A 20,338-nucleotide genomic window follows, 5' to 3' on the forward strand; every position below is an offset into this window, starting at 1 on the left:
TGGAGGGGATATGTTATTTTAGTTTTTCATGTTATTATTTTTTCTCTGTGATTTTGACATGTGAATTTCTTTTGTAGTTTCTGATTCTTGTCTGAGACTCAAGCCTTCAAGTTTAGGTCTGCTTCTTTTTGTAAACTTCTTGTGTCTTTGTTATTTACTTTTTGGGCATGAATAGCTGGTTCCTCTAAGCTTCCAGTTCTCTCTTTTGATTTTATATTGGAGTGGCCAGATTGCTTTTTTCTTCAGGAGTTCCCACAAAACTCCAAGTCAGATGAGGATCAGATGCTCTCAGGCTTTCTCCTAAGGTCTGGATCCTCCCAGGAAGGGTTTTGGCCTCAGGAATTTGGGGGTTGGACTGGCCTGGGGGCCCAGGAAAGATTCTGGTCTAAGGCAGCTGGTGGTTGTGCCACCCAGAGATGCAAAGGAAGATGGGAGCAGGAAGTGGCCCCTAGGGCTCCTGGGGACTGCACTGAGGATCTGGGTTGGTCTGGATGCAAAGGATCAGGAAGAGAAAAGGTCAGCCCCAGCATCCAAGATAGAGGCTGGCAGTCATGCAGGCCAAGGGATTCAAAGGGGGGTGAGGGGAGGGGCAGGCCCAGAGTGCTCCTGATAACCCAAGAAGGAGCTGGGTTGGTCTGGATGCAAAGGATCAGGAAGTAGTTGTTGTTCCCCAGGTATCTGGGGTACCAAGACAAAGAATGCGACAAGACCCAGGCTAGCAGGAGAAACGTTTGGGGGAGATGGGAGGGTGAATGAGGCTGGGGAAGTCAAGGAACATAGGGCATGATCGACTTACCCTGGAGAGAGGCCTGCGGGTGAGAGAGAGCTATTTTTTATTTTACTTTATTTTATTTTATTTTATTTTATTTTATTTTATTTTATGCATGTATATAAGTATACCCATGACGTGCAATGCTTGGCAGAGGTCAGAAGATGGCGTCGGATTCCCTTTTATTTTATTTTATTTTATTTTATTTTATTTTATATGTATGAGTGTACTGCCTGTACATAAGTGCGCCTGTGTTGTGCAGTGCCGGCAGAGGACAGAAGACGGCATTGGATTCCCTTGGAACTGGAGTTACGGATGGTTGTTAGCCACCACAATGGTGCTAGGAATCGAACCTGAATCCTCTGCAAGAGCAGCCAGGACCCTTAACCACTGAGCCATCTCTCCAGCCCCCATGCATCTTCTTTTTAATATGAAATTTTTGAGAATTTCATGCAATGTATTTTCATCATATTCACCTCTACTCCTCCCTTCAACTCCTCCTGGATCCACCCCCACCTCCTTACCACCAGCACCCTCAATTTTGTGTTTTTAAAAATATTAATAACCCATTGACTACAACTTGTGCTGCCCATGTACTTCTGAGTGTGAGGCCATCCACTGGATCATAGTAGACCTACCATGGGCTATACTCTTAAAGAGAACTGTCTCTCCCTTCCCTAGAAGCCATCAACTGTCCCTAGATCTTTAGTTAGGGGTTGGGGTTCATGAATCTCTTCCCCCTCCTTGCTTGATCTTGTGAAGATCTTGGCAAGCAACTACAGTTGTGTGAGTTTAGGAGTATTGTAGTTTTGTAATGTCCAGAAGACATTGTTTGTCCCTGGTCTTCCTTGACCTCTAGCTCCTAGAGTGTTTCCATCCCCTCTTCCAGTATGGTCCCTGAGCCTTAGGGGATGGAATATGATACAGATGTTCCATTTCTGAGTGAGTACTCCACTAACCTTGTCCTCTGCACTTTGACCAGTTATAAGTTTCTGCATTAGACACCATCCATTGCAGAAAGAAACTTCTCTGATGAGGTCTGAGAGCTGTACTAATCTATGGCATAGAGATACAGATTTAGAGGGCAGTTTAATACTGTGTCCATATTAATAGCAATAGACTCATCCCTAGGACCTGTGAGCTCACAACCATGGGCTCCTGGCCAGATTTGCAGGACCAGGTGTGTATGTCTGCCTGTGGTATGGGCCAATCAGAAAGCAGTTGGTTACCCTCATAACATTTTGTGTCATTTTTGCACCCTGGGCATATCTCGTCACACTGTTCATTATTATAGTTCACAAGGTTTGCAGCTGGGTAATATTGTTGATGGCTCCCAGCCCCCAACCCCCCAGCAGCCTGAGTAGCACCTTCCAGTACGATGAAAGTTAGCCAGCAGGAAGGAAGCTTCCTTGTCAGAACCAGCTTGATTTTTCTATGTCCTGTGACCAACATTTGTGGAATCTTCAGAATTAGAGGCTTATCATCAAGTTCTGGTAGGCAACCAAGAGCAATGACAACAAGCTATATTGTTTTGGGGGTCTCCAGGACACCACTCACCAATAATTTCAGGAAGGTATCCCATGGAACTAAGCTTTTTATTCGGCGATCTACGGCTTTGGGGATGAACATAATCCCCTGCATAGGGTAATTCCAATTTAACGCTTTTATAAGATTCTTTTTAGGAATCTTGTAAAATAGTAGTTTCCATATGACTTTTTCAAACATCCTTAATGTCGGTTATCCCTCCCCACCTCCTCTGCTTTACCCTCTAATCCCTCTCCCTACTTAACCCCCCCCCACATTATTCCTTTTTTTTCATTCCTATGTGGAGTCAGCTATACCCAGTGTCCTAGAGTTTGATAGAAGTGAATTAAATTTCATGTACAGTGCTTCTGTAGAGAAGCTGAATTTTAATAAAGTTCCTGAGAATTATCTCTGAGCTGTAATGGCTTCAATGATTGAAATGCCATTATCAATTACATCCCTTCTGCTCCCTGCATCTCATCCTCATTATTCTTATGGGACACACCATTTTTCTATGGACAGCCTACCATATCGTTTTCCCACTACTTTTGACTGATCAGCCTTGTAGCCATTTCTGAAGGCTCAGAAAGAGCATTTGGAAGGTATCTCAAGAAAGACACCAACATTTATCTTAGGAGCTAACTGGGTACATGCTGATGTAATGATCACAGAATAAGGAGAAAGTTAGAATTATGGTTTTGTGGCAGTAACAATCAGCGTTAGTATTCAGTAAGGAATTTTGCAATTTGCATGTATTTGTCCCTTTCCTCCCACTGTAATCTAGTGGGGAGAAATACGTGTTTTAAAACCAGAAGGAAAGGATTGCCTGATGTACTCCAGTACAGGAAATGTCCAGCAGCTTAGCATGTACACACCATGGGGCTGATACAGTGACCTTTGTAAAGAGCTCATTGTAGATACCTACTGAATCAGATTTGTTTTCCTTCTGAGTTATAGCTTTTAAATATTCCAGAGACACCAGATTTAGAGCTGTTGATGAGATAAGACTGGATCAGTGGAGCCATGCTTGAACCACACTGAAATGACCACAAAGCACAACAAGCAGAGGGGTGCTACCACCCTGTATCCTTCATTCCCAGAAAGTGCAATCTCTACTGAAATAATTTAACCTATAAGAGAAATTTTATTCCAAATAATAATAAATGGTGCTCTTTATTCATTGATCACATAGTCGATTGTGACATATGAGGTATCAGGCAGGAATGTTAGAAAGCCTCCTGTGTTCAGGTCTGTGCACAAAGGCAGGCTCATGTGAGTATGTGCTGGGAGAGTGGTAGCATGCCCCTCCCTTCCAGCATCTGGACATTTCATCCCTGGCTGCTTTCGGAGGACGTCAAATCCTGACAGGAGGGTTATCTAGGGAACTACCCAGGAGGAAAATGAAGCCCAGTGTGGAGCAGGAGGCCAGGCCTGGGCCCCTGCTGGTAATACAGTATGTTGCTGTCACAACTGACTGCATACACAAATAGATGCTTAGATTTTTCTTTGGTTTTGTTTTCTTTTGCTTTGGTTGGTTTTGTATTATTTTGCTTTTCATGACAGCATTCATTTTGTAAGGCAAAGACAAAAAAAAACAACAAACCCTTGGACCGACTCGAGTTTTCATATCAGCAGAAGGCATTTCTACAGCTTTTGTCAAACTTAGCCAGTCTGTAAAGATTCATTGTTTCTGGCTGACTGTTGTGGCAAGTGAGTCCATAAGCTACCAGGAATACAGGAGAGAATTATTTCTATTCAGAGAGAGGGGTAGGATATGGTGCATAGAGCTAGTGTTGAAAAGGGTTTTGTTTTTTCAGCATGATGGAAATATACATTCAGATGCTGCCCTGTGTTATTTAGCATGCTGTAGTTAAACAATGGGGCATGCCAGCCTTCACGGCTGTGTTAACTAATGCATTCCTTGAATGTGTTGATTAATGTGTTCCTAGGATGCCTCCTTAAGCTGCCACCACAGCTGAGGTGTGTCCAATGGGCCTCCTTGCCGGCTGCTGCCTGATTCACCTGGGCCCATTTGCACATGGGTCTTCTGTGTGTTTATTTCACACCAGTGCCTTTATAAATAAAACCATAGATCTAGCAGATATTTTATGCAGGAACATTTCCCCTATAAAAGTGGGCTGCACTTTGGTAGAGAGTCTACAAACCTTTTAAGTTCACAGCAAGAATGTTCTTCTAGTAAACAAATGCACAGTGGTATTTACCTGTCCTCTGCACATTCCTGCCCTGATTTTCATTTTTGCTCTTTTTGAACTTTTCGTAGAGAGAAAACATTGGAATTACAGAGAGAAGTTGGTACTCGAATGATAGAGAAGGAGTTGTGCAAACAGGCCTCTGTCTCCGCTGGAAACCCACTGTTGCCTGAGACAGGGATTCCATCACCCAGCCAGGGCAATTTCATTTCCAGTCTGCTTCCCTCAGGGTTGTGAATTCTTTTGCTGTAGTCTGAATCCCCATTAAACCATATATTTCCTTATAGCGTGTTTCCAAAAAGGCTCATCTTGATGTGGTTCTGTGCAGCTAATAAATTGTAAGGGGATAAATCAGAGGGATACTTTTTTTAAGTTTGTTTAGGATCTTTTAGTCCTTCCTATACACGAGTGCTACTTTAAATATTTTCTGACCATTTAGCACAGTTACTAAAATGGTCAAAGAGCTGTGTTTGAAAGTGGTGGAAAGAGGACCATGGCATCGAAGAAATGGTCAGGTGATTCTGGGGTGATGGTCTTGCCTGCTGTACTTTGAGACCCAGACTATGTAGTATTTTAACAGAGAACGCCATCCATGCTGCCATGCTGCTTTAGCACTGGTGGAAGTAAAACAAAGCAACTAATCTCAATCAAGAGTGAATTTTTGCGTAATAATTACTGTATGCAGCTGTTACGTAGAAGTAACAGAGTCATTACTATGCACCTCATTTAAATCCTGGCATGAAGTTACTGGTGAAGGATGACGTTCTGATATTTTAAGACTAAAAAGAGCCTTTATTCCATCTAGAAACATCAGTGACAAGGCCATTCAAAAGTCTACTTTGGAAGTTCTAGAACACGTATTATTTTGTTAATAATAATTAATTTCAAATTCACAGTTATTTTAAAATGTTGAACTATGTCTGTCTCGCAAGCATACTTGTAGAAATGAGAAAGGAACACAAAATGTTATTATTCCTGTGGCATTTACTTACATATGCCTCTATTTGGAACTCAGTATGCAAAGAACATATGTTTCCATCACAGCAATACAGTTAATATGGAAGACATTTGGTAAAAGTAATCATCTTTGAAACTCATTAGTTTTTCAGAAAACCTTTAATTATGTGATATACTTCAAAGAGAATACATCAAAGCAGCTATCTAAGGGGAAGTTCACATTGTGATTAGACATGCATTTTCTTGGTTTGCTTGAATTCCACAAGAACTGATGGGGTAAACAAAGAGAAGCAGTGAACATGATTAATCTGTTTTTCTACAGAGCTTTTGATACTGTACTGAATAAAAGGCCTGCTGACAGAAGCTGTCATCCTGGTGCAGGGGAGGCCATAGGAACAAGTTATGAAAGGAGAGAATGGAAGTCAGGAAGTGGTCCAACCTGGAGAAGCATGGGGAAATGGTTTCTGCACATTTCCACTTTTATTTATTTATTTATTTGTTTATTTATTTATTTATTTACTTAAAAAGCACAGAGAAGGGGCTGGAGAGATGGCTCAGTGGTTAAGAGCACTGACTGCTCTTGGAGGCCATAGGAACAAGTTATGAAAGGAGAGAATGGAAGTCAGGAAGTGGTCCAACCTGGAGAAGCATGGGGAAATGGTTTCTGCACATTTCCACTTTTATTTATTTATTTATTTGTTTATTTATTTATTTATTTACTTAAAAAGCACAGAGAAGGGGCTGGAGAGATGGCTCAGTGGTTAAGAGCACTGACTGCTCTTGCAGAGGACCTGGGTTCAATTACCAGCACCCACATGGTGGCTAACAACTGTCTATAACTCAAGTTCCGGGGGATCCAATCCCCTCTAATTTAAATGACCTGGAAAATATAAAACTCCTGGTATCCTGTAAAATACTTCTTTATTATGTTATGTTTCCCTTTTTAAAGAATACAGCTACAAATGTGCTTTAATGTAAAACAGTCTTCAAGTTGACTTGGCCTGTAAACTAATGTGAATTGTTCATCTGTTACATATTTTGGAAGACACTTGAAAATTTTGCCATACAGTAGGAAATATAAAAGCATTCTAGCTCTTTGAACCATTCTGAGCACCTCGTTCACTCTGTAAATGCTTTTGAAATTAAATTAACACTTGCTATCTATCTCAACCAAAAGTCCCTCCTCTGGAAAACTTTCCTCCCAGTTTCCTCTCTGGGTTTTCTCATTTGCTCTTGGTATTTGTTGGTTACACAGAGCAGCTTAATGATGAATTGATACACACTTTCATTTTCCTAAGAACAAACCTTTGAATGCTGGCGTTTTCCTTCCTTGGATCAATCCCCAAGTTCAGTGAGAGAATAGATTTCAAATAATTACATTGTAATGTACTTGTTGGCTCTATTCAAGTTGTTTTAATTACCGCAATGCAGCTGCTTTGATCTAGTGAGTGATTGAATATTTAGGGCATAGAAAGATCTTCACTAGAACAGGAAATAACTGAAATACGTCTTTTTACAAAGAGATTTTCCTCATCTGAGAGTCAATGTTTTTTCTCACAAGTAACCACTGGATAAGTTGAGAGACCATTTCCCATAGTTGAATCAACAGTTTCATAATTTTATTGACAGATAATTAAAGTTTGTTCTCAAGTTATTTGCATTTCTTCAATAAAAATAAATACTAACATATGGAACCTACATATAATGCCTGTCTTTTGGCCATCTTCATTAATAGGCATGATTGATTGCTTTATACATGTTATAGAGGAAACTATTCGAGGTCTTAGGAATGTAAACAGCTAGATGTGGCACTTCAGCAACTTGCATTATGTAATGACATTCACACAATTCCACTGTTTGCCTATATAAGCATATACTGGACATGTACATGAAATGAAAGCTCAGAGTAACTTTGAAGTACCATATGACAGAAGCTACAAGTGCCCTGAGAGTTCAAGGGATGGTGCTACCTGGGTTCTAGGAAACTGTCCAAAGTTTATGACTTTGGATTTGAACTGATGAATAAAGAATGATTCTAAAAGTAGTTCAGAAGAATTAAATTAAAAATGTAGATGACTCCTCAGCACCACACAAAGATAAATATACAAATAAATGTAGGAATTAGGGCAGGAAATGTGACAAGTTATTGATCAATAAAGTAGATAAGCATGGTACTTACATATCAATGCAAAAAAGATGAGTGAACCAATTTAAAGCAGAAAGTAGGTGAAAGAAGCAGTTGAAAGTAACTTTGGAGAAGTATCCTTTCCTTCACTTCTTTGTAAATGAATAAACATTCATGAATGAAGGAATGTTTTTCTGGTTTTCATATATTCTCAAAGAGTAACAAGTGAGCCACATTTGAAGTGTATTCAATACCAACTGAAACATAAGACAATTTCTGAAAAAAAAATATGTGTACATTGTGTGTGTGCACATGCATGCATACACAGATGTTCATGCTTTTGTAAAAGTTTAAGCTGATATAAGTGTTGTGATACAACTCTTTATAGGAGTAAGAAGCCAGACTGGGCCAATGTAACAGCACAGGGAGTAAAGTGAAAGACATAGCTCACAATCTGTTGAAGCAGACCTACATGACAGTTGGGAATGAGAAATGAGGAAGAGCAAGGCCTGACCTCTGGTTTAAGACTGGGTCAACTGTGATGCTATGAACCAGAATAGAAAATGCAGAAGAGGCTGCTTTTGATTAACAGTCATTATGAATATATTGAGTTTAAAAAATATCACTGTAGCCATATGTGCTGGTTGGTTTTTGTCAACTTGACACAAACTAGAAACACTTGGGAAGATGGAACCTCAATTGAGTAATTTTCTCCCTGGGATTAGCCTGTAGCCATGTCTGTGAGACATTTCCTTTTTTCTTTATTATTATTATTTTATTTTATGTGTATGAGTATATTGTCTGCATGTATGTAAGTGCATCCATGTGGTGCAATGCCCATGGAGGTCAGAGGAGGGTGTCTGGTTCCCCTGGAACTGGGGTTATGGTTGTTAGCTGCCATGTAGATGCTAAGAATTGAACCTGGGTCCTCTGCAAGAGTTAACTGCTGAGCTTTTTCTCCAGTTTCCTGTGAGGCATTTTTTAATTGCTAATTGATATAAGAGATCCCAGCCCATTGTGGGAAGTGCCATCCTTGGGCAGGTGGAGCTGGGCTGTAAAAAAAAAAAAAAAAAAAAAAAAAACGATAGTTGAGCAATGCAGGAGGAAGCAAGGAAGTAAGCTTCATTAATTCCTACATGGTCTCTATTTCACTTCCCACCTCCAGGTTCCAGCCTTGAGTTCCTGCTTTGGTTTTCCTTGATGACGGACTGTGATGTAGACATGTAAGCCCAATAAATCCTTTCTTCTTCAAGTTGCTTTCTGGTCATCATGTTTATCAGAGCAACAGAAACCAAATTAGTACACTGTACTAGCCTGAGTTTGAATTACATTATTAACCCCTTAAATTCTTGACTGAAAGTTCCTATCATTGTTTTGAAAAGATAAACCGAGCCCAGTATTTTAGGAAACCATGATAAAAGAACAAAAAAGCAGAGGAAAGAGGTTAGTGACTATTGCTTTGGTAGCTACATTTTTACCAAGATCCTAAAACTAGAGGAAAGGCTTTGGGGGTGATAAGTAAAGATGCCAAGAGTCAAGCAGATGTTCTCTAGATAACAGTGACTCCTAGCCCTTTGTTGTTTAAATTCTCCTAGAGCTTTTGTCCTGTCAGTTTCTGAATGCACACCAGTTGAGACATCTCTACCTTCTGGAACTCACGGAACCATGTTAGCAGTACTGATAACTGGCTATCTCTGTTGTCCTAAGTACTGGTGCACATTTTAAAAGTGAGGGATGGTTTTCCAGGGACCCCATGTGAAGAGAATGAATGCCATCTGTCATCTCCAAAAGAAGAACTGATTGTAGAAATACATAAACCTAAAGGTCAAAGACTCTCATTAACTGAATGACCTGGAATGTACCTAACTCGGGCCAAAATGATTTTTCTCAGAGTGATCTGAATAATGAAAATTTTGCCAACAGCAAAAATGAAGTCTAATAGAACACGGCATTCCCAGGGGTCAGTGGCAGTGTTTCTTGAAGCAATAACAAGGGGCAGTAGTTCATTATTACTAAACAGATAACTTTGAGTCAAACCTATAGGAAAGAGCTGCACTGGTTCTCTTATTTTGCGTGACATTGTTTTGCTCTGGGATCACTGTTTGGATAGGGTGATTAGTTAGACACATGCCAAATTATTGAGGTGGTATTTCTGTGAAACATTTCCATCTTAATAATTCTTTCAGATTTATTAAGATGAAAGGCAGCTTGACCTCAGGGCATGCACAAAGATGAATCACAAGCCTCAGAAATGCTATCCTAACGCGATGCGCTGAGTGCAGTAGGAATTCATATCCACTTATGGACAAATTCTGCCATAACTAATGTGCCAAATCATAAATTTAAATGCCCAAATAATATATTATATTCATCAATTTTTCGTTTGTGCTCCTGGGTATTTCTTAATCATGCTCACAGCACTGTCCCTTCATTTTCTATTCAACCACTTGAATGAAAAAGAGGCATATTTCCCCCAAACAGGAAAATCTCCTAATTTCCCTTCTACTTCTTATATACATGAGATAAGCACAAAATAAAAAGTGAAGTGAAATAAAACACCCAAGTACAGCTTGACTTGCCTTTTACTTACTCCATAACAGGGTGGGATTGTAGGAAGTCAGATGGCCCATGCCTGCCTGCTTCCTCTGGCTGACCGTTGCAGTCACATGCTATTGATGCTGATGATTTCTCATGTGCCCAGTGCCAGTACTTAATCAGTTTTTCCTGTCCTCAAAGTCACTGGATAAGTGGAGCGACCATTTCCCATAGTTGAATCAGCAATTTCATAATTTTACTGAAAAAAAATCAAATTTTACCAATAGAAATAAAATATTAAGCTGGGCATGACAGCACACACCTTTAATCCCAGCGCTTGGGAGGCAGAGGCAGAAGGGTCTCTATGAGATGGAGGCCAGCCTGGTCTACATAGACAGTTCTAGGTCAGTCAGGTCTACAAGGAGACCCTGTCTCAAACACCACCACCAACAAAAGTCACTTTAGCAATCTGGGTAGGTATGGAACCTGTTTTCTGCAGAATTACTTTGATACTTAATTTGCTTAATATAAATGTTTTCTGTTGGGGGGAACAAACTTGTTATCTGTTGTCCACATTTGATGTGGCATTGTTCCAAATCTGGTTGACAAAGGATACATTTTGGCATCTGTAATAAATTATACTTATCTGTCGTTAACTAGCTTTTTCTCAAAAAGGATGGGAGGTATTTGTTGTATTTTATTTGTTATTATTCTTTGTGTGTATGAAGTGTATATGTAGGTGTGGGTGTGGGTATGCCATGGCACATGGGGGAGGTCAGAGGACAACTTTGTGGACTTGATTCTCTCTTTCCACCTTTGCGTGGGTTCTAGGAATCAAATTTGGGTTGACAGGCTGAGGCAGAAAACACCTTTACCCACGGAGCCATTTCGCCAGTCCCAGGGCTATAATTTTAAATTATTCAAGTTGCATAGAATTCTTACAGATGATATTAGGAATTTCATTACAGTTTAATTACTTACTAAAATTATTCTTTGGCACTATTTAGTTGTGTATTATGCGTCTGTTCATTGTCGTTGAATATTTAGCCTCTCTTTGTAAAATATAGAGAATCTTGTACAGTTTCCTTTTTATTCTTTAAATAATTATTTTAATGAGAAGTCAAGATTCAATAAGATCTAGTTCTATAGACATATTCAGACAAATAAGTAAAATCCATGTTCTGAATACATGTAAAATAAAATCAATTTTCTTTTTTTAAAAAGGCTTTTTGTTACTGAGTTGCTATATTTTGATTGAAAATATATGAATTTTAAATCATTTTCCAAAGTTGAGCTTCTCTTGACATACAAAGTATTTACCACACCTAAATCAGCACCCTAATTTAAATTTTACAATAAACGAAGAAAAATGGAGAAATTACCAGTTAGAAAGCCAGATTTGTTATAAATTTTGCCTTTCTTTATTAGTAACTTATTCTTCTTCCTGACCAGTGTGCCCACAAGGCTCAACATTTGACATTCTTCTTTTATACGCTCATTTAACAAGCAATTCAGTACTGCTCTGCTTCAGCATGACATGGAGGAGAGGTGTTTTCTAGAAGGGTTTCAATCATTGCAGGAGGCATTTGTCATGTTCTCTGTTGACATATATATGATGTGAAGATTTTTTTTAAACAAAATAGATGTTTATTATAAAAATAGCTTCTGGGATCCTCTAATATTATATTCCATAGACAAATTAGTTTAATTTCATATAATGTATTTTAATTCCTTCCCAGTGGTAATGGCCCTTCTTTAATATTTAATGGGGGGAAATTAATATAGTGTTACAATAGCAGTTGGAAATAAGCAAAAGATTGCCTAAGCAGTAGTTTTTTTAAATACCAGTGGATTTTTTTCTTCTTACTTTTAACCTGTTCCCCAAAATGTGATAACAGAAGTTTTGGGAAGAATTAAATTTGTGTATAGACAATAATATATTTATATCAGAATTAGATATTTCTAGTGATGCATTTTCTACTGTATCAATAATAGTGTCACCAGTTATTAAGGCTTGTCATTCTAAGTGCTTTACGTATTTTATCTCATGTTATCCTCAAACTGGCCTAATATTTATTATATCAAATTATTAATGGGAAAATTGATGTGCAAAATTATGCACCTGCCTTGGATTTTTTGGGTTTTGTTTGTTTTTTTTTTTTTAATCTTTTTTGGACAGGGTTTCCCTATAGCCCCAAGCTGGCCTTGAACTCATAGACATCTGCCTGCCTCTGCCTCCCTAGTGCTGGGATTACCCGGCCTGCCTTGGACACAGAGATTGTAAACAGTAAAGCAGAGATTCAAACCATCACAGTCCAAGTTCAGGATACAAGCTACATCACATCTATGCCTGGGCAAGAAGCAGTCCAGCAGGATCCTTAATTACTGCATAAGAGTAGCAGTTGGCCTCCTGAGTTCTGGTCAATATGCTGTGTGTACATGACAAATAAGGTCTTTTATAAAAGTCAAAACTATGACCCTCCTGCCCATTCATATTGAATAATAAATCCAAAGGCTGTCAAAGTGGTTCCACGGCACCTGTGGCTCTAAATAGCTCTCTCATTTTCATGTGCTTCCTGAAGAATAAATAGGTGCTACCAAAAGAAGGAATAACTTCTAAGCCAAACATCGGTGCATGGTTAGGTGTGCTCACCTTCTACAGGATGATGTGACAGCAGTGCTGGGCTTTCTTGCTCTTTTGCCTCTGATTCTTTCTAAAAAAAAAAATATATACTCTTGGAATTTAGTGTTACTGTGGTTTGCTCATAGATTATAACTTTTGTCTGCAGTAATAAATAGTCATAATTAAAGCTTACTGGTCTTGTTTTGTATTGAGACAAGATCAAGTAACTCTCCTACCTCAACTTCTTGAGTTAACTGGGACTACAGCTGTGTGCTTGCTTTTTGACCTTGCTCCTTCATCATGTCATCTCTTCCCTCTTTCCTGGAACCCAAGCCCTGTTCTACTCACTCAGCATTTTATTTTATTTTGAAGTTTATTTATTTGTGTGTGTGTGTGTGTGTGTGACTATATGTACACATGTGTGCATGCATGTGCAGCATTTAGCTTGTTATGTGGGTGCTGGGATCTGAACTCGAGTCCTCATGATTTCACAGCAATCACTTGTAACTGCTGAGCTGTCTCTCCAGCCCCTCACTCAGGACTTTAAAGGCAGCTAGCTCTTCATTGCTTCTCAGAAGAAACCAACTGCTTGAATGAAAATATCCTGAAATCCATTGGTTTATATAATAAATATACAATAATTTTAAAAAAGAATCCTAGATACCCATATCCACAAAGAATCTCTTAGTATAAGAAAGTTGAGCAAACTTGCAGAATACATAATAAGCACATGAAAATCAATGACATCTGTATACTAAAAATGAAAACATAAAAAAATTAAACCAAATACTGTTAATAATTGACAAAGATTCTGTCCTTGACCAAACTTTTGTTCAGTTTCTCTGAACTCACTTCCCAGCTAGTCCCCAACCCTGCCTGGCCTACCTTTAGCAACAAATTTTGAAAAAATTTTTTAGCAAGAAAACAATGCCTTTACTATCTATCCCCTTCATAGCTTCTTAGCTAATAATGGTTCTCATTTCCCCTTTTGTATAGAGTCTACAGCATGCCTTCAGCAAGAATTACCCTGCTCATGACTTGTCTTAGTTTTCCATCCACTGGTCCTCTTTCATCTTGTTGCATTTAAAGTAGAGCTCGTTTTTTTTTTGTTTTTTTTTCCTTCCCATATTGCAAAAGAATTGGCCCTATTGCAAGAGTCTTTGAAGAAAGTCTTCTTAATCATTTAAAATTAAAAGAAAAAAAAAAGAAATGAATAGTTATCTGCTACAGACAAGATTCCTACCGTTTTCCCTGACTTCTACCCACACTGAGTCAGTGTTTGTGCTTTAATAGAAGAAACTGACCGTGGAGATTTGAAGGGAAGCCTATCACCTTATTCAATTGGTAGAATTTCATGAAGACTTTTTATGTTTTGGTGGGGAAAGGAGTTCTATATATATGAGCACCTTACATCACTATACAGTAAAACTTCATGAATCCCCCACCTTAGAGTGTTTGTTTTTGTTTTTGTTTTTTGGTATTTTGAGACAGGGCCTCCCTCTAAGCCCAGCAGGCCTAGAACTCACTGTGTAGACCAGGCCGACCTCAATCTCAGACAGATCCGCTTGCTTCTACTTCCCAAGTGCTGGAGTTAAAGGCGTGTGCCACCATGCCAGGCCTAGTCCCACCTTAAGCTGTAATCCTTTCAGCCATGGCCTGGGGACAGTGACCATGATAAATATGTTCCCTTTCCTCAATGATCTCCTACCCAATATTTCATCCTGGATATTGTTGTTTGCTCTTTCCTTGCCCTTGTACAAAGCCCTTGCCCTGACCTGAGCTCTTATTCTTCTCTCCAGCTATGCTCCAGGTTTTCTGTCCTTTCTGAGGTCCTCCCTTACACATAGCCAGACATGTTTAAGTTCAACTCAGGGCCTTCGCTCTGGTTCCTTCCTCTGGAACAGTCTTCTTGCGTATGTCCCTGTAGCTCAGTGTCGTTTCTCAGATCATTGTTCAGACGTCACTTCCAAGTGAACTATTCCTGACCCAGTGGCAAGCATGTGTATTCACATGTGTAAACACACATATGCACCCTGACACCTGATACTTGGTTTTAACTTTTCCCCATAGTAACACCTATATAATTTACTGCTATCTGCTATCTGTTTTGATATCTGATTTTTCTCCAACCAGAGTATATGGGGACTTTTGTCTTTTATGTTTAATAATGTATCCCAACTCCAAGAATACTGCCTGACCTATAATACTTACTTAATTTGCTCACTGGAGAATGAATGAATAAATGGTGACTTAGGAGACTAAAGTTTCAGCCCTTTGTCAGATAATGTTGTAAGCTAAATAGATTCTGTTTTGGTTTTATGTTAATATCCTGACTTCTCAAGGTTTGAAAATACAATATTTTAGCACTCCGCTTCCTCCCAAATTCTGCTAGCAGGATCATATGGCTTTCCATTGTTGAAATGCGGAGGTGGAGTTGGAAAACAATCAAAAGAAATGTTCCTTTCATTTTTTGAAGCAAATGAACAAATCTAGCATTTGTTTTTCACAGAACAAATGCTCTTCAAAAAGAACAGAAACTGTTCCCAAAATCTTTGAAGTATGTCACTGATTCTTTAACAAGTAACTGAGGAAGCAAGTGTCCTAGTGACAAAAAACAGGCTCTATTAGGCTGAAACCTGATCATAATTTTACGAGGACTGATTGGGCATTTGACTTGTGGTACCAAGGAGGCTTTAATGGGTTCAGCCATGTAGATTTTAAGTAAAAAAACTTTGTCCTCAATGAAATTTGATATTTAGCATTGAGCTGTTTTGGATCAAAGAAGATGTTGCTTAGGATGTAAATAAAATTATGTATTCTGCCAAAATCATGGTAGTTTCTGTGATGAAAGAGAGAAATGTGTATTATTTGGAGAAAGAAATTATCTTTTCCCTAAAGTTTTCCCTAATTATTTGATTTGATTTTCTAGTCTTCAAAGTACAAGAGTCAGGGGCCAACAAGTGGGTCAAGGAGCTTGCTGTGCAAAGCTTGATAAACTCAGTTTAATTCGCAGAACCCATGTAAAGGTAGAAGGAGAGAACTGGAAAGAACCAACTCCATGAAGTTGTCCTCTGACCTTCACACATGTGCCATTGATTGTGTGCCTACACATACATATCATTCACATTCCATAATAATAAAATTTAAAGCAAATGATTTTAAGAAGTACAAGAGTCAGCCATGTGTGATGGTGCATGCCTATAATCCCAGTACCTGGAAAACAGGAGCAGGATGATCAAGAGTTGAAGACCAGCCTGGGCTACATAGTAAGTTCCAGACCACCCTGGGCTACGTTTATAACAAGACCCTATCTCAAATGAACAAACAAATGGGAGGAGGGGAGAAGGAGGGAAGGATGGGCAGAGGGGGAGGGGGAGAGAGAGAGAGAGAGAGAGAGGGGGAGAATATGAACCAGAATAGTGTTCCTAAGAGTCAATTCCAGGGTCTATGTCTGGTGTAATAATGTTATTGAAGACAACACGCTTCCTATAAACACAGTAAAAATCCTTGTCAATCTTCAAGTCTGCCCTAGAATCTGTATTTATTCGATATCGGGGTGCTAGGAGCTCTTTCCTCCAAAAAAAAAAAAATCTCATCTTGACATGCTGGCTAATGCTTAAATGTCTGCTGGGACTTGACTCCCTAGATTTGATGCTGTATTTGTTCAGCTGAAAATGTTTGTGTCATGTGTCACACTGCGTTGGTGTCTTGTGTCACCTGTCTACTTTCCCATAGACATAGAATTTCATACTCTAGTCTGTGGCAGAATGGAACCTTGGAGCCCTGTGCAGTGCTATCATGGTTCCATAGTTCAAAAATACCAGGATACTAAATAGCTAAAGGGAGAAAGAAAGGCCAGCACCCAAAAGAAAAGACACACCTGGAGAGAACCACAGAGAAATGATCCCTGCCTCAGAGTGTGACAGAGGCCCAACCTTGCTGGTTGTAAGGATAAAAGAATGCTAGCCTGTGGCTTTAGATGCTACCCTGTGGCTTTCAGAGTGGTGGCCATGCCTTCTTCATCCCCACATGTGGGAACATACATGAAGCAGCAGTGTTGATTCCCACCATGTGGAACAGAACAGAAGCTTAGCTTCTTGCAGACCACTGTGGGCACTGAGGCAGCAAGTATTGAGCAGGCGCAGTGCAGCCTGTTCAAATGCAACATCCTTGTATATAAAGCAGAAGTGGAGCTGCTCCAGCTCCCTCATCTTTCACCTCCTTTCTGTGCCCCAAAAGACTCTACCCTGCAATGCTGCTCGCTGGCTGAAGACCCTGACTGCAGAGTCATTGAGGTGGTTATCACAAATGCAGCTCTCTATCTGTTAGGGAGGGACAGTTTGGTGTGGTTTTTAAGTGCACAAACTCAAGTCAGACAGCCTAAGCAGATAACATGAGTCTTGGCTTTGTCCACAGCAAGTAAGAAACAGTTCGTGTGCTCCCCATCCAAATGGCTAAGTTGAAACTTAGCCACTAATGTGATAAAATTAAGAAGTGGCACCTTTGATGCTAATTAGGTCATAAGGACAGAGCCCTCTTAGATGGAATCAGTGTCCTTATTAAAGAGACCTCAGACAGCTACTTGCCCACTCCACCAAGTCAGGATGGAGTAAGTTGTAGTTTGTGAACACCAAACCAGAGCCTTACTAGATTCCAAACCTGCAGACACCTTGATCTTGGAATTTGGCCTTCAGAACTGTAAGAAACAAATTTCTGTTGTTCATAAGCCACCTGCTTTATGATACTTTGTTATAGTAACCCAAGAAGATTAACAGTGGAGAAATAGCCACTTACTTATTTGCAAAAGTTAACATTTGGTTTTGGTGAGTTGAATAAAAGTTGCCCTATGCAAAATGTGATTGACAGATTACAAAGAAAGCTCTCAAAAAACAGTAGTTGTTGTTTTAAAGATAAATAGCTAGGCATAGTGGCACAATCTTACAATCCCCAGTTAGGGGGTGGGGGTGTGTGTGACAATCATGAGTTTGAGGCTAGCTTGGGCTACCTAGTGAAATCCTGTCTCATAGAAAGGAAAAATGAAATAAGTAACCAAAACTCCATCCCAAAATGATATAGAGAAAAAAGAAAAATCATCAAATTTAATAACAACTGAAAAACATCCACAGTATAGCAATTACTTAATCACTTTTTCTCCCACTCTTAACCCCTGTTGCAATTAGCAGTTCTGTTTTAAATTATATATGTTGTAATTGTCCCCCTCTTTGCTATAGACAGAAAAGTGTTTTTTTTTTTTTTTTTTAATATATAGTGATGCAAATGTGGACTTTAGGAATGCAAATGGTAGAATGAGCCAGAAGTTAATGAACAGGAAACTGCGCAAGAATGAAGCAGACAGATTGGCACCAGAGATGACTGTCGGGCAGGAAGTATGAACCAAGCATGCTCAAAAAAAGGGAAGTGGCTCAGAAGGCAAGCAGTGCCTCTGGACTGACTGGGGACAGACTTGCCTGGAAGCCTGCCAGAGGAAACTCAAGAGTAGTCTCTCCTCACACCAGGCCAGTAGGTTTGGGATGAATGGCCCATTGAGCTATGTTGGGTGCCATTTATCTTAGGCCTTCGTTGTATCTGTCTTGTCTTGTTCACTCTTGGTTCAAATGTACTGAGTCAAGCGGCTTACAAACTTCTTCAGGGCCAACCAGACTCTGTCTTTTATTTGACCTCCCTTTTCCAGTGGATTGCTCCTTAGCAGGCACATGTGTATAGGGCAACATGCAGCAGAAAACTGGAAGCTACTTCATGCATCTCAAATAAAGGAGTGTGTTGGTAAGGCTGGAACTACAGAAGGGAAGTGATGGAGGGGCAAAACAGAAGAGGCAATCCCTAGATCAGATGCAGCAAACCTTTCTGGACTGGGGCCCATGACCTCACTTGCATTTGATCCCAGACGTGAGTTCAGCATTATTTGTCAATTTAGCAGATTAAAAGAAAAATTTAATGATTCTTTTTTGATGGGTCACATCCAAAGATAAAAAACAGCTGAGCCCTCTTAGCAGCAGGAAGGAAGGGCAGCTAGCCTTGGGTTACACAAATGAACTTATTAAGAGGATTTATAAAGCCATCTAGTTAATCAGAAAGGAGGGGAGTGTAAGATCCTTTTTTAGCCATGGTCACCCGCTGGACAATTAGAAGCACGGCTTTCATTATACTGTTATAGTCCTCTGTTGGGGTCAGGTTTTCGAGCAAGGATACAGCTGGTGGGTGGATGCTGTAAAGCTGTTAATTAATCACAAGGGGGTGTAAACCAAGAATGAGGCATTCACCTCTCTGTTTGGTTTTGCATGGCTTGTGTTCCACTGCACTGACCCACATTTCCTAGGCTGGCCTCTTAGATTTCTAGGAATTGTTGTATGTTGGGTCCTGGTTTGTAACTTCTCAGTGGAGCTGTTTTTAGCAAACCATTGATTTCGGTCTTCATTGGATCAAGATTGCATTTGATTTCTTTTAGATATTTTAGAGAAAAATGCCAGCTCCCCACTGTGTGACTGAATCGGTAGCTGCAGCTTTTCCTACATGGCTTTAGCATTTGAGCTGTTTTACAGGCAGTAGCGACAGCTGATTCTTTTTGGCACTTTGTGCCTCAGACACTGTTCACTAAAGCACTTTATGCTAACTCAGTTAACCTTCATAATCATCCTGTGAGTAGGAACTGTGATCCCCATTTGTACATAGCCTTAAGTGATTTGATTTAGGTTGAAGTTTGGTAAATGGAAAGCTTGGCTTTGAGCTAAAGTCAGTCTGACTCCAGCATGTGTGTCTGACCATTAAGAAGTGCTCCCCTACAACCAAAACTTTCTGTCTCTTCTTTAAAAAAAGTTCATCTAACTCCACGTAGCATAGGACATTTATTCATTCAAATATTTGTTTTTCTTGTCCAGGGAATCCATCCAAGGGACATCACACATACTAAGAAAGTCCCTTCATATGAACAACACATGCTCTTGTGAATAAGTCACTCACACACCCGTGTTAATGATGGGTCTCCAAGACAGTCTACATCAGCATTTTGAGACTATCTTGTCCAATACTGATGTGATTTCAATACTGTAACTTACTAAGAATTAAGATATCTAAGCAGTTTCTTTAAAAATAAACAAATTCAGACTGGTGTGGTTTGCGCACGCCTGTAAGCCCAGCACTCGGGAGGCAGAGGCAGGCAGATCTCTGTGAGTTCAAGGCCAGCCTGGTCTACATAGTGTGTTCCAGGACAGCTGGAGCTACAGGGAGACCCTGTCTCAAAAACACCTAAAAAAAATAAATAAATAAAAATAAACAAATTCATTACATCAAAGAATCCAAATAGGTGTCTGGTAAAGAAAGAACGTTAGATATGTGCTTCATAGATTTGGAAACATCCCAGAGAGACGCACAGATACTGTGTAGCAGTGCTAAGTCTAGACAGCATCTTGCCCTGATGTGTTTCTTCAATGCCCAGAGTCCTGGAATCATGTAGCACTTTTAAATTGGTTGCTTCCATTTTAAAAATAACTTATTTCATGGAAATACTCACATTTCTGATTTTTAAACTATCAGATGTTCTGACAGCACTGAGTAAGCATGCCTCTGACCACAGTCAG

The 20,338-nt window shown here is 39.7% G+C and overlaps 1 protein-coding gene across 24 annotated transcripts in view; it reads left to right on the forward strand.

Annotated features, from left to right (window-relative positions):
• Nrcam (neuronal cell adhesion molecule) overlaps positions 1–20,338 on the forward strand; it is a 320,521-nt gene that overhangs the window by 177,611 nt on the left and 122,572 nt on the right. The window contains exon 4 of one of the 24 annotated variants that reach the window (XM_017797533.1): positions 8,751–8,808. The exons of 22 other annotated variants lie outside the window; for them this stretch is intronic. The gene's annotated coding sequence lies outside the window, so the exon portion shown is untranslated. Of the gene's footprint in view, positions 1–8,739; positions 8,809–20,338 lie in introns of those variants that run through there. One more of the 24 variants, XM_017797534.2, reaches the window with a different exon arrangement.

The sequence above is a fragment of the Nannospalax galili genome, unplaced genomic scaffold, assembly GCF_000622305.1.
Source record: "Nannospalax galili isolate Female #2095 unplaced genomic scaffold, S.galili_v1.0 scaffold312, whole genome shotgun sequence".
Classification (NCBI taxonomy): domain Eukaryota; kingdom Metazoa; phylum Chordata; class Mammalia; order Rodentia; family Spalacidae; genus Nannospalax; species Nannospalax galili.